Raw genomic sequence first — 17,489 nt, forward strand, 5'->3', positions numbered from 1 at the left:
TATGCTGCCCCAAAAAGCTGTAGAAGCTACATCATTACATAAATTTAAAACAGAAATAGACAGTTTCCTAGAAGTAAAGGGAATTAAAGGTTACGGGGAGCGGGCAGGAACTTGGACATGAGTCTAGGTTTGGATCGGTCATGGCCCTGTGGGTAGCGGAGCGGGCCCAGGGGCCATGTAGCCTGATCCTGCTCCTATTTCGTGTGTCTAATTCTGTTAGATTCAGGAGATGGTTCTGGGATAGTGGATTGGCGGTCAGGATCAGATCAGCCATGATCTTATTGAATGGCGGAGCAGGCTCGAGGGGCCGATTGGCCTACTCCTGCTCCTATTTCTTATGTTCTTATGTTCTTATGCTGAAAAATAATTTTTCTTATGGACATCAAGTCCCTTCCACAGTTGAACAACCTGCTGACACTCATTCACTGTCCGGGCTCACACAAAAAGAATGACCTCGGCTGAATTACTGTTCGGGCCTACGAAACTGTACCCAATGCGAGTCACTACATTCAGAAGAGGAGAAACCTGCAGGAGAAAATCAAATTAGTGCATGAATATTAATCTTTTACACAAATAAAATGTCCTATATAATTTAAAATTTCATCTCTGTGTTTCTTATAAAACAGTAAAACTGAAAACTGGTTGCAAACCAAATTTCCTTGGTTTGTTACATTTCACTTGTGCTATGGTGACAGAAATATAAGACCTAAAATGATAGCTACAAATCAACTGGAGCATTTAAATCTATAACATAATTTGACATGTGCAAGGATGCTGTTGCAGTCCTTTAATGAGTGACCCGTTGACATTTAACAGTTAAGTTCTGAAGTCTTACTTGAAGATATCACGAGTCAAGAATCAAATTTATTTTCTCTGCCAGTTTCCATGTAATGCGATATTCCGTCATGAATTGTTATACAAGCAATTTCACACTTACAGTTCCTGTTAGGCCAAAAGCAAATTTGAGCAAGTCTCATGAAAGCCGCACTGAAGTGAATGATGTGCTTTTCAAAGAAATATCCGTTCCATCTCTGCCAAGTTATGTTTGGCTTGCAGGAGTTTAATGACATCTGCCAGCAACTATCCCACCCCATGGGCGATGCTTCTGGAGCCCACAGCCTATAATGTCATCACACATACTATACTACAAAATGCATGGAATGATACAAGCCCTCTATTCAAAATAGACTTTGTCACCAGCTCTCATATAAACAGGGCGGAGACACAACATAAAGAAATGTTGCTCGTGTAGGTTGACCACGACCCACTCTGTTACGCCCCTAAACAGTTAGGCACCACTGCAGTTTGAGGAACAATCATTTCGCTAGAGGAACAATTTTTTCTTCTACTTCTGGTAAGTGAATTGTATTTTAAAATGCTATTTTATTTATTTGTGTTAAATTAACTCCCATAATGTTGAGTTCCCTCTACGGATCTGATTATTGTGCTTCAAAAAATTGCCCATTTCTTTAAATGTTTAGAGGTATTTATAATGAATCACAATTGTTTCCAACAATTTCTACTGAGCGAGTTTGTATGATGTAAGGAGATCTTTTAATAAATGTGCTGTTGTTAAGGGCGAGTGTCAAATATGACTGCCACATATTCTCAGCTGGAAGCCTTTCCTGATTTAAGCCAATCTTCATCATATTAGATCCATCAAAGTTCTAGGAAATAAGTACAGTAAACCATGTAGTGAGACTGCATTTCAAATTGCGGGGTTGTAAATACATGAAATAATTCAGTGAAAATATTTTCTAAAGTTATATATTTGTGTCATAAATCTTATAAAATATATAATAAGGATTTAACACTTTTTTAAGTACAGGTTTGTTGTCAAATTAAGTGTGGTACAAATTCAAAGTAAAAATAATGCCTGACTAAAATAACATGCAATCCTTCTGATGCTTTAACTGAATTTAGTTTAAGACATAATGATGATTTCAACTTATACTGATGATAAGTAACAGTACTTGTAAATGTGATTATCATGGATTTGTAAACGAACAAATTGTGTTTCAATTAAAGAATTAAAATGATGTTCAACTTATACAGTGTATGTCTGCAGGATACTCTAGGAGACAGTACACAATTTAGAAATGAGCATAAGTTCATATTAACAAATAAAATCAATCTTACACTGAAACCATGCTTGCAAAGGATAAAGTAGTATTAATTAAAATGGGTTTTATTTGGGGAAATGTTTAAAAGTGTCTATCACTCTAACTGTTGATGTTTTTAAGGCTGACAAGAGACCTTTCTGGCATTATTTAACATGAGGTCTTAGTTTTGTTCAATACATAGGTGCATAGAATATTAAAAAGAAATTCGCACAAATGTTTAGGAATAATGATGGAATATTCTGTAACTCATAACCTAAATTGCAATTGGCTCGCTCCCCTGATGGTTCAACTGGTTAAGGCAGTGATTGAGCCACACAGACCAAGAAGGACCCAGGTTCAGTCCCTGGTCTGTGCTGCATTAGCTGATCTTAGCTAGGGCAGCAGCTGGTATACTGAAGTTGTCCTCAGTGTCTGTGGATTAGTGAAGCAACAAAATGATCAGGGTTCCTATTCCTGATTGGTATTCAGCTACTGGAGCTGTGTATGTAAACATCAGGTGAAGACATGATTGGGGTTGGCTGTGATGTACCTTGTGCTGTTTGTGCTGCACTTAAAGACTAGCTACTTAGGTGAGGTACCTTAGATTGACTCTAGAATTTACCCCAGTAGGAAGTCAACACCTTCAAGAGAAGGAGAGCAGGGTATGGAGAAAGGGAGCAAAGGAGGGGGAGGGGGAGAGGCAATTAAATATTTGATATATGGAGTGATTTTATTAATTTTCAAGAAAGTCATAGAAACATAGGAGTAGGAGTAGGCCATTCAGCCCTTCGAGCCTGCTCCGCCATTCAATATGATTATGGCTGATCCTCTATCTCAATACCATATTCCCGCTCTCTCCCCATACCCCTTGATGCCTTTTGTGTCTAGAAATCTATCTACCTCCTTCTTAAGTATATTCAGTGACTTGGCCTCCACAGCCTTCTGTGGTAGAGAATTCCATAGGTTCACCACCCTCTAAGTAAATAAATTTCTCCTCATCTCAGTCCTAAATGTCCTATCCCGTATCCTGAGACTGTGACCCCTCATTCTAGACCCCCCAGCCAGGGGAAACATCCTCCCTGCATCCAGTCTATCTAGCCCTGTCAGAATTTTATATGTTTCAATGAAATCCCCTCTCATTCTTCTAAACTCTAGTGAATACAGGCCTAGTTAACCCAATTTCTTCTCATACGGCAGACCTGCCATCCCGGGAATCAGTCTGGTGAACCTTCGCTGCACTCCCTCTATGGCAAGTATATCCTTTCTTAGGTAAGGAGACCAAAACTGCACACAGTACTCCAGGTGTGGTCTCACCAAGGCCCTGTACAACTGTAGTAAGACATCCTTGCACTTGTACTCAAATCCTCTTGCAATGAAGGCCAACATATCATTTGCCTTCCTAACTGTTTGCTGCACCTGCATGTTTGCTTGCAGTGACTGGTGTACATGGACACCCAGGTCCCTTTGTACATTAGCATTTCCCAATCTATCACCATTTAAATAATACTTTGCCTTTCTGTTTTTCCTACCGAAGTGGATAACTTCACATTTATCCACGTTATACTGCATCTGCCATGTATTTGCCCAATCACTCAACTTGTCTAAATCATCTTGAAGCCTCTTTGCATCCTCCTCACAACTCACAATCCGACCTAGTTTTGTGTCGTCAGCAAACTTGGAAATATTACATTTTGTTCCCTCATCCAAATCATTGATATATATTGTGAATAGCTGGGGCCCAAGCACTGATCCCTGCGGTACCCCACTAGTCACCGCCTGCCAACCCAAAAAAGACCCATTTATTCCTAATCTCTGTTTCCTGTCTGTTAACCAATTTTCAATCCATGTCAGTATATTACCCCCAATCCCATGTGCTTTAATTTTGCACACTAACTTCTTATGTAAGACTTTATCAAAGGCCTTCTGAAAATCCAAATACACCACATCCACCGGTTCTCCTTTATCTATTCTACCAGTTACATCCTCAAAAAACTCCAGTAGGTTTGTCAAACATGATTTCCCTTTCATAAATCCATGTTGACTTTGTCTAATCCCGTTAATATTTTCTAAGTGTCCTGTTATCACATCCTTTACAATAGACTCTAGCATTTTCCCTACTACTGATATTAGGCTAACCGGTCTGTAGTTCCCTGTTTTCTCTCTCACTCCTTTTTTAAATAGTGGGGTTACATTTGCCACCCTCCAATCTGCAGGAACTGTTCCATAATCTATAGAATTTTGGAAGATGGCAAACAATGCATCTATTATTTCCATGGCTACCTTTTAGTACTCTGGGATGCAGATTATCAAGCCCTGGGGATTTATCAACTTTCAGTCCCATTAATTTCTCCAGCACTATTTTTTTACTAATACTAATTTCCTTTAATTCCTCCTTCTCACTAGACCCTTGGTTCCCTAGTATTTCTGGGAAGTTATTTGTGTCCTCTTCCATGAGACAGAACCAAAGTATTTGTTTAATTGCTCTGCCATTTCCTTGATCCCCATTATAAATTCTCCCATTTCTGACTGTAAGGGATCTACACTTGTCTTCATATTTTCTGTTACGTTTTCATTTTCTAAAATTATTCTTCCAAATGGTTCATGCAGGAACACAAACAGAAAAAAATCAGAGGGTAAGAATGAAGTTGGAAAAAATACTTCTCAAAAATCTAATTGATAGAAGCACAGGAATCTAAAAGCAACAAGGAGATTTTCCATTCACATACACCAGCTGTACAACTGGAGGTTGGTGAGGATTGGGGGGGGGGGGCAGGTGGTGTGGGAGGTGGGGGGTTGGGGGAGAATTGGATGGCAAGTCCGAAAATAGAAATTGGGGAATCAGGAGGTTCATTCTGCAAACCTCATTGAAGCTTCAAAAATATGGTAATGGCACAGGGTTTCTCTCCCGTGCATTTTCCATCACTTATGACATCATGGCTGTGTGACTTCAAAGGTGGGTGGTAAAAGAAAAAAGAGAAAAGACTGAAATGCGAAAAAGAACAAGGACCTAAGTAAATACAGCAAAAGCAAACCAAAAAGGCAAAATAAAAAATCCAAGTTCACTATCACTTGCAAAACTAGGGGACTCACACCATTAAGAAGACCGAAAAACAACTTCATTTTCTATGTCTGCCTCTATAAGAAGTAATTATCATTTTGTATTGCAGTGAAAGATGCTATTCCGAGGTTGGAATTTAATGGAACTTTAAGCTGCTTGTAACCTGTGCTATATCTCACTGGGAGCACTGCTCAGTCATTTGGTGCAAAGAAATGCACCATTTCCAGCGCATCATTATTTAAACTGATAAACATGGGCATCAGAAAGGTACAAAAGGGACTAAAATTGTGCTAGTAGAACCCTGAGAAAACCAGCACCTGTTGCTGTAAAGATTGTCATAATGCACAGCTGCTGAATGGCGAGCTTCAGTCACAGTGTACTTATTTCTTCTAGAAAATGGAACGTTTGTCTTACTTGTCCAATCGGGAGAGAGCAGCTGGCCCTAAATATGATCTGAAAACTATCTGGGAGAAGAAAATTGAAAAGCAGACGGAGTGGCTGGAGCAGGAGAGGATAAGGTTGGATAAAAGTGCCCTTAGTAGGTGGGTTGTTTGATTATTTTGTAAATAAATTGTGATTCAAGAGAGCATAGGGTTGACGTCCAGAAGATGTGTTTTACCACTACACTGATAAAATTGCTTGTCTCTCTGGATTAGACTTTATAATTTACATGTTGCCATAACTTAATGAAAATAATCAGTGAAACACAGTGCAATGGAGCACCGCTGTGAATTGTGATGGAATGATGGGTTATCAGTTCATAGTCATAGGGATGAATTTCTGCAGTGGCTCTTCCCTTCATCTGCCAGAACTTTGGCAGAAGGGCCGTGGTAACCCCAGAAAAATGGTGTAAACAGCATTTCTGCTGAAGTTATGGTGAGCAAGTAGGAGAAATTCCCCCCCATGATGTTTCACACTGCTGCACAACCAACCATAGTCATGTCATTGCAGAAACACAGATTGTTTAACAGGGGTGGGGGAGATGATTTGTCCCTGGGCCACTTACTTCTTAGGTTGTTTTATCAAATAACTTTATTTGTTGATATTGAGTTGAACAAGTATTTATGGGGCCAATTCTGTCAGCTGTGTACATGGAGAGCAATTATGCCAAAGGCACAAGAGAGGCAGGGGAGGGAAGAGAAGCCATTGTTGGGGATGCAATGGCTGCATTGGGAGAGGTAGAAATGGGAAATGTATCAAATAGGATCACATGCCTGTACGCAATGTTCCCTCTAATTTCTCGGGGGCGCGCGGCCCCTTTAACGGGCTGCGCGACCCATTCAAATTCTCGTGCATGCGTGGTTTTTCCATTATAAAGCTGGCAAGCGGCCTGTATGGGATTTCTAGACCATTGCGTGGCTGCATGGCTGTGCAGCTTAACGGGAACATCGCCTGTAAGCAAGTCCGCCTGATTCTCTGTCCGTTTATTTCAATGGACAAAAAATCAGGTGGGTTCCCTTTTGGGCATGTGTACCACACACATTACTTGGAGTTACTTGCAGAGCTGAAAAACTATTGTTTAAATCTGGTACTCTGCATAAAAGAATGTGACCAATTTTTTGACTTTCAGCTTTCCCTGGTTACCTAGTAATAATGGTGTAACTAATGCAATGTCGTTTATTGGTAATTATGTAACTGATCTTCAATAGTCCATTGGAAGAATGTATCCATATTTCCTGATGGTCCTGAAAAGCCTCATAAGGTTCTAGTGTAAAACCTAAACCAAGGTTGAACCATTGTTAGGCCAGCGGTGAGTAGATTTGTCCCACACTGCTAGAGAGGATAAATGAGAAGTTATTGGACACCTTCTACTAGATCAGGAAATAGCAGTGATATTTTTCAACTAATATAGATGGTCTGTGGTGTAGAGCCAAAACCACAGACTGGGGGCTCACACCAGCATTTCTCCAAATAGCACGTTCATATTTTTGGTTAATCCATCAACAAAGGTAAGGAGAATCAGTCAGGATCACTCGCACACTTTCTACAGAGTGGCATTTGTAAAATGGTATGAAAAAAAATCACCATCTTATGGAACAATGCATGACATAGAAGGGTAGAAATAAATTTAACCCTTGGAACACCACTCAGGAATTCTCTCATCAGGTGCGATTGGGCTGTGGCTATGTCTATGATATGACTATGTTACTTGTTAAACTCTAATGAGTATTGCAACAGAAAAAATGACCCTTGGAACTGACTCTCAACCAATTAAAGGCTAATTCCAAAATGCACAATGGGAAACATGGAGGTAAAGGTCAGCAAATTCCATAGTGGCTGTTCTGTCAATGAAAGAGTGGTGGAGCAGAACATTTATCCAATCCTGTCCCCAATTGCGAGGCTGGTGGTTCTTGACACTGATCTTTAAGATTATTGCCATTTTCCTCACTCCTTGCCAAGGGTAGTTTTAAGAAGTTTAATATCAATCCTGTTCATACCCGCTGTCCTGCCATTAGCTAGGCAGAGCTGTGTGGAGTCCACTTCCTCCCAATGAACTGGTTAATTGAAGCCTTCTATCTGTGTAGTACACGCCACTGGCTTTTCCACTCTTCATGCAGCTGGGTCTTTACTGTGGCCTGTTGGCTCAGACACCTTCGGTATAATGCTCACTCCAGACCCTGAGGATAGCCCCAGAAATTTGATCAACAGTATTGGAATTGTCATGTTCGATTCCTAGTCTGTGCTGAACTGGGGAGGAGCTGGGGAACTACTATTGGCCTCAGTGCCCTCAGGCTAAAGAGGAGACAACTTAGCCGGTGACTTCTGATGGAAAGTACATAAGTACGGATGGTGGAGGAGGATTACCTACCGACACTTAGGGCTAGATTTTACCATCCCTGAGGAGGCGGCTTTGAAGGTGGGTCAGGTGGGAAAGTTTGAAAAAATGACGGCGGGTTCCGATCCCGCTGTCAACCCACCTCCGCGCAACTTTGCCAGAGGCGGGCTTGCAGAGTCCATTTCGGTTGCGCCTCCAAGCGGCGGGATAGGCCCATAAGGCACTTAACTATTACTTAAGGACCTCTATAATGCCATTTTGAGAGGCCTTTCAAATTTTCCCACATTTTCAGCATGCTGCATGTCTCTCCTGAAACACGCCAGCTAATCCTGTCGGGTTCACAAGTGTCTGGCTTCCAAACAGCTGCAGCTCCACCATAAAAATGGAGCTTTCAACAGGATCAGTTGCAGGTGGGAGAACTTTGATTTTTCAGGTCTTGGAGAACTTTTTGCAGGTCCACTGATCTTGGAAGCGGTGAAGCTGAGATCCATCTCCACTGTGACCTCCTGGGAAAACCCTCTCCCCACATTGAGCATTTCCCCAACTGAGGTATCTACCAGCAGCATGGGAACCATTTATTTCCTTTCATCCTGGAGCTCAGATTCGGACGAAGAGCAGCCACGGCAGCAGCAGAACCAAGAACAGCAGCAGCAGCAACAACAGGAGCGCCAACCTGCTGCTCACCCACCTGATGGCACACAGGACAGAAGATGTCAGCACAGGGAAGCACGGCACCGCAGGAGATACCCCACAACAGGGTTTACAGGATGAGGATGAGCTTCCTCAACATGAGTGAGCAGCAGTGCCAAAGGAGGCTGAGGCTTTCGCGAGAGGTAGTGGGTGACATCTGCGCAATGCTGCACCAACACCTGGAACCCAGAGGATCGGGTGGACACCCTTTACCAGTGGCTGACAAAGTCACCACCGCACTCAACATTTTTTGCTTCAGGCTTCTTCCAGGGATCATCAGCAGACATCAGCGGCATCTCCCAGTCGTCTGCACACACTTGCATCACGCAAGTAACCGATGCCCTCTTTGCAAAGGCGCACAATTACATCTACTTCTCCACGGATCAAGCAAGTATAACCACGCGTGCGGTTGGCTTTGCAAATATGGCAGGCTTCCCAAGGGTGCAGGGCGTCGTAGACTGCACACATGTGGCCCTTAAGGCACCCCATCACAACCCAGCTCTTTTTGTCAACTGCAAGGGCTTCCACTACCTCAACGTGCAGTTGGTGTGTAACCACAAGAAGGATATTTTGCATGTTTGCGCCAAGTTTTTTAAAATTCTCTTCAATCCGCCAAACCAACTTTCGGGATGGCTACTTGGAGACAAGGGCTATCCGCTGAAGACGTGGCTAATGACGCCGCTCAGGAGGCCATCGAACGAAGCTGAGGAGCTTCAGATGCCTTGACAGATCAGGTGGAGCCCTACAGTATTCAGCAGCCAGGGTCTCCAGAAGCGTCATGGTCTGCTGTGCCCTGCACAACATCGCACAGAATCGTGGCTTACCGCTGCCTGAGGAACAAGTGGCTCAGTGCACAGCCTCCTCAGATGAAGAGGATGAGGATAAGGATGAGGAGGAGGAGGAGGAGGAGGAGGAGGAAGACCTTGCGGAGGCGGATGCGCCAGTTCCAGCAGCACGCAAGCACATTGCTGCCCGGGATACAAGGGATGCACTCATCTTGGCCAGATTTGCTTAGGTTGCCCAATCAAACACATGTGCCTGGCACCTTCTTACCACACCATAGACAATGGACAAGAACCTGTGGCTTCCTATCACTCTGACCACCATCATGACAAATGCAAGTCACCCTGAGCCCTCAATGTGGAACTTCCGTTTCCGAAATGACAGAGGCTAGATCTTCAACAGTTTGCCATCACTTCACGTTTAACGAGCTGGTCACACCGCAGGTAAAGAGTACACAGGCAGACAGGAAATGGGTGACCACCAGACAGAGTAAAAGAACTAGGAAGGTAGTGCAGGAGTCTCCTGGGTCCAACTCCCTCTCCAACAGATTTTCCGTTTTGGATACTGATGGGGGAGATGGTTTCTCAGGGGAATACAGCAAGAGCCAAGTCCATGGCACTACGAGTGGCTCAGCTGCACAGGAGGGGAGGAAAAAGAGTGGGAGAGCAATAGTGATAGGGGAATCTATCGTAAGGGGAACAGATAGACGTTTCTGTGGCCGCAGATGTGACTCCAGGATGGTATTTTGCCTCCCTGGTGCCAGGGTCAAGGATGTCACTGAACAGCTGCAGGGCATTCTGAAGGGGGAGGGCGAACAGTCAGAGGTCATGGTTCACATTGGTACCAATGACATGGGTAGAAAGAGGGATGAGGTCCTGCAACAAGAATTTAGGGAGCTAGGTAGCAGATTAAAAAGCGTGACCTCAAAGTATGTAATCTCTGGATTACTCCTGGTGCCACGTGCTAGTGAGTATAGGAATAGGAGGACAGAGCAGATTAATGCGTGGCTAAAGAGTTGGTGCAGGAGGGAGGGCTTTAGTTTCCTGGATCACTGGGTCTGCCTCTGGGGAAGGTGGGACTTGGACAAGTCGGTTGGGTTGCACCTGAACCGGACCGGGATCAACATCCTTGCAGGGAGGTTTGCTAGTACTGTTGGGGGGGGGGTTTAAACTAACTTGGCAGGGGGATGGGATACGGAGTGGAGCTATAGTAGGGGGTGATGCACAGCCAAATATAGGGGAAAAAACAAGTCAGCCTGGAAGACAGAGCAAATATGTAACGTCACAAGGGAGTATGGCAAGGCTGGATGGCATTTATTTTAATGCAAGGAGTCTTGCGAGTAAGGCAGATGAATTGAAGGCGTTGATGAACACATGGGAGTATGATATTGTTGCTATCACAGAGACTTGGTTGAGGGAGGGGCAGGACTGGCAGCTCAATATTCCGGGGTATAGAATCTTCAGGCGAGACAGAGGGGGGTGCAAAAGAGGAGGGGGTGTCGCAATATCAATCAAGGAGTCAATTACTGCTGTAAGGAGGAATGATATCTTAGCAGGTTCCTCTAATGAGGCCATATGGGTAGAACTTAAAAACAAAAAGGGGGCAAGCACTTTGCTGGGAGTGTACTATAGTCCCCCAAACAGTCAGGGGGAGATAGAGGAACAGATATGTAGGCAAATCTCAGAGAAGTGTAGAAATAATAGGGTAATAATAGTAGGGGATTTCAACTTCCCCAATATTAACTGGGATAGTCAGAGGTGAAAGGCTTAGAGGGTGCGGAATTCTAAAGTGCATCCAGGAGAGCTTTTTGAGCCAGCATGTAGAAGGTCCTACAAGAGAGGGGGCAGTTCTGGACCTAATTCTAGGCAATGTAGCTGGGCAAGTGGTAGAAGTGTCAGTAGGAGAGCATTTTGGTGACAGTGACCATAATTCGGTGAGATTTAGTCCTCATCTTTCGATTAGGCACTTTACAGCCCTCTGGACTCAACATAGAGTTCAACAATTTCAGATCATAACCTCGGCCCCTATCATATTTATATTTTTTATCCACACTTTTTGTTTGTGCTTTTTTTTCCCCCTCCCACATGGCAGCTGTCTTCCATTCTGCCAGCGCAATTCACACTCCATCTAGAGCCATCCTTTGTTTCTTAACCTGTCCCATTATCATCTCATCTTGCCTTGAATATCTCTTAATGCCTGTTTACTTCTCCTGCCTTCCATCCTATCACAGACCTTCCCTTTTGTTCTTTCATCCCCTCCCCCATTTCCCAGCCCCTAAACTTGCTTTTAAATCTGCTCCATTTCCTGCTTTTTTCCAGTTCTGACGAAAGGTCTTCGACCTGAAACATTAACTCTGTTTCTCTCTCCACAGATGCTGCCTGGCCTGCTGAGCTTTTCCAGCGTTTTCTGTTGTTATTTCAGATTTCCAGCATCTGCAGTATTTTGCTATTGTACTAGAATTTCCTGAAACTGTTACTAGCCTAAGGGCTTGGATTCCACTTATAACTATCAACAACCAGTTACCAACACTGTCTCTGCCATGGCAGTGAAGTTATTATGCGAAACAAAAATTGCATTGTACATACATAGATGAATATTTTGTATCTGTGCCTGAATGGTGACAATGTTTTAAAACAGTGACACCAGGAAATGAAAGTTACTCCAAACTGGCTGAATAACATCTTCTTAAATAGGCCCAAAAGGCCCAATTCCGATCACTGAGGCTTTCAAATGGCTCAGCCTTAGTGAGTAGTGTACTGAGTGGAAGAGTAGGTTCTCAGCAGGGGTGCATTAACACTGCCTGCCGATATTGTAAACAGCATCGCCTGCTGGTTGGGACTTGAGTGGACTCACGGACCCTGGTACTAAGGAAACTAGTCATGCCTGCGCCGTGCAGCCACCACCTGCTGTCAGTGGTGGGAAGACACAGTCAGAGCCTCTGAGCAGGCAGGTGACCATGGTGCGAGTTAGGACACGGGCAGCAGAGTTTTGGATGACTTCAAGTTTACGGAGGGTAGAGCCAGCAGTGCGTTGGAATAGTCAAGTCTAGAGGTAACAAAGGCATGGATGAGGGTTTCAGTAGCAGATGAGCGAAGGCAAGGGCGGAGACGGGCGATATTTCAGAGATGGAAATAGGCAGTCTTAGTGATGACGCGGACATGTGGATATACTGCACATATAACACACTGAACAAAGTATAATATGTTTTACTTGCAGACTCATCAAAGAATGGAACCACAGACTTGAAAGCAAAAAAAAGCTGATGCAAACCTTTCCTGAAGATGACACCAAGAAACAGAAATCTGTGGTATCAATTGAAACTCCTGTTCAGCAAGTACCATCTAGTGCTTAATTATTGAAGATGCAATCAGGCCAATTTAGGACAGTTATTTAAAGGGTGCAGATTATATAATCAGTCAGACATGGCTACTCACTGTGTACGTGTATAGATTTAGGACATCATGGCATCCTGGATTTACTGTAATGCATGGTCTTACTCATTGTGAAAAATAACTTTATCAAACCTGCTTGAAATAATTCGCTGAATTCACAGTGAAATATTAGTAAGTATTCTTTGTTGCTTGATTTAGTGCACCCTTATTTATATAATAACTTTGAATTTACTGTAGTTTCATAAATCCTAATGACAGGTCATGGAACATGTTCTACATTTTGGGCTGTAAATGTGGCAAAACATTTATTGGTAACAAAACGTGGGCCTTAACAAGATAACCGCTAAAATTATTCAGTTAAGCAAATGCAATACATTGATTTTGACAGAAAATGCTTTTTTATTATAAATTTCTATTTAATCAATAGACACATTTACTGGAGTGCATTCAGTATAACTAGAAAACAGCAGGAGACCTTCCAAATGATCACCTGACTAGGGAGTAGTGGCTGTGAGAAGCCAAAGTGTTGCCGGCAGAGAGTGTGGATGTAGGAAGTATATGGAAAGTGGAGGTGTCAGCAATGGCCTGTGGAGAAAGGATTTTTGAGATCTGGTAATGAAAATAAGTGAAAGGTGTCCTGTATATTATCAAGTATGTAGATTCGCACGGAGTTAACTTGGGAATCAAAGCAGGAGAAAGAAAATATAGGAAATGTAGAGTTTTTTTGCTGTGCTACAGCTCCTTCAAACTGAAATTTCCAGAATTATTCAAACCATGCACTGCAAGAGACACAAAGGTTGGTGGTTAAGCCCACCGTGAACAGCCATGCATTGTAGTTCTGTTTCCATTTGTATTTGCATTGACTGAGCTCACCCTAGGAACACTGAATGTGTTAAGTATAGACTGCCCGTCCAAACAGACAGTTTCAAGCATAGACTTCCACATTCAGTTTCAAGACTGGGAGGATGTTAACAAAGCATTATAAAGTACGAGTAATACTTCATTCCAGGTGGTGGGATAGAGGTGCCAGAGTGTGTTTCTTTACTGGTGTGATAGCAGAGTGTTTACACCCACAGTGATTACACTGCACATTTTACAGGTCAGGAATGAATCAGTGGCAGATAGGTCCCTGACCTGAATCAAACTCATTATAAAGAGTGCAGTAATTTTTTAATATTCCAACCCATGATTGTAGAATTTTTGTTTCCCTTTCCTCCCCTCCTCTCCTAAGGTCAGTGCCACAGTATGGTTCCATGAGCGCTGACAACCATTCGTCAAGTGTGAGCCTAGTTAGTAAATGTTGCCAAGTTATTTGACCATGGAGGACAGCCAGACTTAATCCTGTCCTCGTCCAACATCCCCACACGTGCACCTTACAACAAAGGTCACTGGATAGTGATAAGGAAAGAGATTCTTGGCAGAGTTTTCCCCTCCCTAGCCCAAGGACACTGAAGCCAACTGTAGCATCTCACAAAAGAGTTTGGGAAGTATTTCATTTTGTAGGAGGGTGTCTGAGGACGATGCACAATTTACTTTGTTCTTAATAAAGACGGCAAATGCAATGATAAAACTGATTTGAAACAAATGCTTCTTTCACTATTTTCAGCCCATAGTGACACAGCCAATTACCTACTACAAAACAAAACACTTCAACAGGTTATGGGTATTATATATCAAAATAACAGAAAGAGAGGTAGATTACAATATTTGAACCCATGCCTGAACCATTGCCAGGTAGCCTTTCACAATATTTCTCAGCTGAACTAAGTTCTTTCCTTATGTTCTCATTGCTAATCCTATTTTGTTATTCTTCCCACCTGCTTTTATAAAAAAAATCCTTTACAAAGCTGCCTACAGCTGCTTCTAGCTTTCTGGATTAACCTTTTTGGAGCCAATTAAAAAAACAGATAGTAAATACTCAGAGTGAAATACAGTACTATTAAGATTAGGGTTTTGTCTTTTTCCATTTTTGAAGAAAAGAATCAGTGTTATTTGACCCATATGATTCCTAACCATCACTGCCAATTCTCCAACCAGAACTACCAGGTCACAATCTGTTTATACATCTCCTTTACAAACACCTCATATTTAAGCACTTTGAAAAAACACTCAGCACATGTTGGAAATTTGATTTTTAAGTAAGTTAAGTTTATATTCGTGTACCTATTTTACACCTTTCAACCTCATTTTCCTTGGTTCTACATGTTATTGTGTTATTCCTTCGCTGACTAAGTTGCCTCTAAGAATTATACCAGTGTTGCTGTGATGCTATCATGAACTACAAGCTCTGTAAGAATGGTGACAATTACCTTACCCTCTGATTGCTTCACCATGTCAATATTTAAGAATAAGTTAGATGGGTGGTCACAGAAAAGGGGTATATGGATATGGGAACAGGACAGGCACATGGATTGGAACTACTGCTCATCTGGAGGATAAACACCAACATGGACTGTTTGGGCTGAACAGCCTGTTTCTGTGTGTAATTTCAACTACAACATTCATGTACCCTCTGCTGAGCACTTCCCCACCTCAGCTAAAATAAGGAGCTCACCATCAGAGATGCCTAGATGTTATAACGGGTAAAATTATTGTCTAGTTTGGGACCAGAATGTCCCAAATTCAATCCCTGGTCTGTGCTGAGTTTGTGCTAGGACAATGGTGTGATGCCACAATTTGCAACAGCATTTTTGGAATAAGTAGAGATAAAATTGTATACGGTTCATGTGCATGGACGTTAGGTGATGACACCATTGGGCTTGGCTATACTGCTCCCCATAGTTGAATAGCCCATTGATATTCATCGTTTAAGCTTACACGTGAAGAATGGTCATTTGGGTAAGGTACTGAAGGGCTGGCAGTACCACTAGAACTGTATGTCAGCATGAGCCACTACATTTAAGGAGATGAAGGTTAAAAAAAAGATGGAAAAAATGAAAGGAATTCAACATTTTGGAATCAGGACGTAGAAACAGAATCCTGCCAATAATAACATACCATCTCCCCCAATCTAAAATTAAGAAAATTTAGGTGAGAAACATATCAGACATATTGATTCTAGCACTCTGTTGGCTTTTTATCTGGCAAAGCACAAATAACTTGAATTGCGTTTCAACAATGTATATTAATATACATATTTAAATGATCATGTCTGTTCATTTAAAAGCTCCCATTTAAATGTTATGGAGCAAAATAAAAATGGTTCAGTTGAGTGAGGTTTGCTCTGCTGTTGCTGTATTGGTACACAGTGATTACTAAGATGTATAAGTAGAATAAGCAACCAATGACTGAGACATAGGACAAGGCTACAGCAACATGTCGTCAGGGGTAATACCTTCCTCACAATGACAGAAGGGAAAGGATGGAGTTCTCTCCTTAAATATAAATAATCTTAAGAATTATTTTCTGTCCCTGGCTTGTAAGGTTGTACAAGGTGCTACAACTGATCTTGGTATCCCTAGGTTGGGGAGCAAAACTAAGCAAGGATTCTACTCTTGATCACTATCCTTTGAGTTAGCTTGGAAAGTGTGTGGGTGCGCGGATGTCAAGTGAAGGTAAGATCTAGCTTACCTGTAATGCCTCCCAATGTTAAGTGGTTAATGCCTGTTTTGGCCTTTTTGCACCCCACATTTTATTGATTTATATGTTTTCATTGAAAGCCTCATCTAATAAATATATAAAGAATTTACCAACATTTAGATTTATACTAATTGTGAGGTTCTGGTAGGACACTGATACATGTTACTTTAGCTCCATTCAAATGTGGCTACATAAAATTAATTGAATTTTTTGCAGTACTGTAGCAAGCTATGAACTGTGGAAAGTATTGTATAAACTAATTATTATGTTTTGTTTCTTCATCTGTTATAGATTGCTTTGCATGATTTGATATTCAAATCAGATGGAAATACAGTTGCGCTCATGCATTAAGTGGCAATCTTCTGGATTGAATTGAAGTGATTATTAAATTTGAACGAGAGATAGAAATTTTCTGGATTAAACCCAGTTATAATAGCAGTTTTAACAGTAAATCAGACCATCTTTAAAGCATGGTTGTGCATTGAAAGCACAGGTTCCAACTGACTTCTGCTGCATACCAGTCATTTTTACTTTTATTCCTTCCAAAAGGTGGCTGCTTCATCCAGGTGCATGTCCAATTTAACTGCAATGGTCCACATTTTAGTCTATCTTATTAACGCTTGTATCCGTATATATAAAAAAGGCAAACCATTATTGACAACTCAAATAAAAATGATTACTTATGGTCTGGGTTGTTGTTTCTTTTGAAGATGGACTATATTCAGAACCATATCACAGTACTGTATCTATTGTGCTATTGTCATAGTGAAACTTAGACATAATAGGGAAGGAACAAAAATCAAAATACTGCAAATGCTGGAAAACTAAAACTAAAATCAGAAAAAAAGCTGAAAATACTCGACCGATCAGGCAGCATCTACGGAAAAATAAAAGTGGACCAAAGGAGCTTGTGGTATAATTCCCAAAGGAGCTAGGAAATTAGATATTAATGCCACAAATAACTAGCATCTGTTAATAAAGCTACTGGAAATGTAAGACTCTCTTCACCAATACATTTTATGTGTGTTATTCAGCTAAGATATATTCAGACTTTGGTACTTAATGAATTGATTTCTATATTTTATATAGCTGGTTAGTTAATTTTGCTT

The 17,489-nt window shown here is 41.8% G+C and overlaps 1 long non-coding RNA gene across 1 annotated transcript; it reads left to right on the plus strand.

The window, feature by feature from the left end:
- Positions 1 to 1,260: 1,260 nt before the first annotated feature.
- Positions 1,261 to 17,064, plus strand: LOC147124312 (uncharacterized). The gene is made up of 3 exons (XR_015078001.1): positions 1,261 to 1,354; positions 5,554 to 5,702; positions 12,626 to 17,064. It is a non-coding gene; the product is annotated as an uncharacterized LOC147124312 (long non-coding RNA).
- Positions 17,065 to 17,489: the final 425 nt, after the last annotated feature.

This window comes from Somniosus microcephalus, chromosome 1, assembly GCF_052327205.1.
Source record: "Somniosus microcephalus isolate GS21.2 chromosome 1, FLI_Smic_1.0, whole genome shotgun sequence".
Classification (NCBI taxonomy): domain Eukaryota; kingdom Metazoa; phylum Chordata; class Chondrichthyes; order Squaliformes; family Somniosidae; genus Somniosus; species Somniosus microcephalus.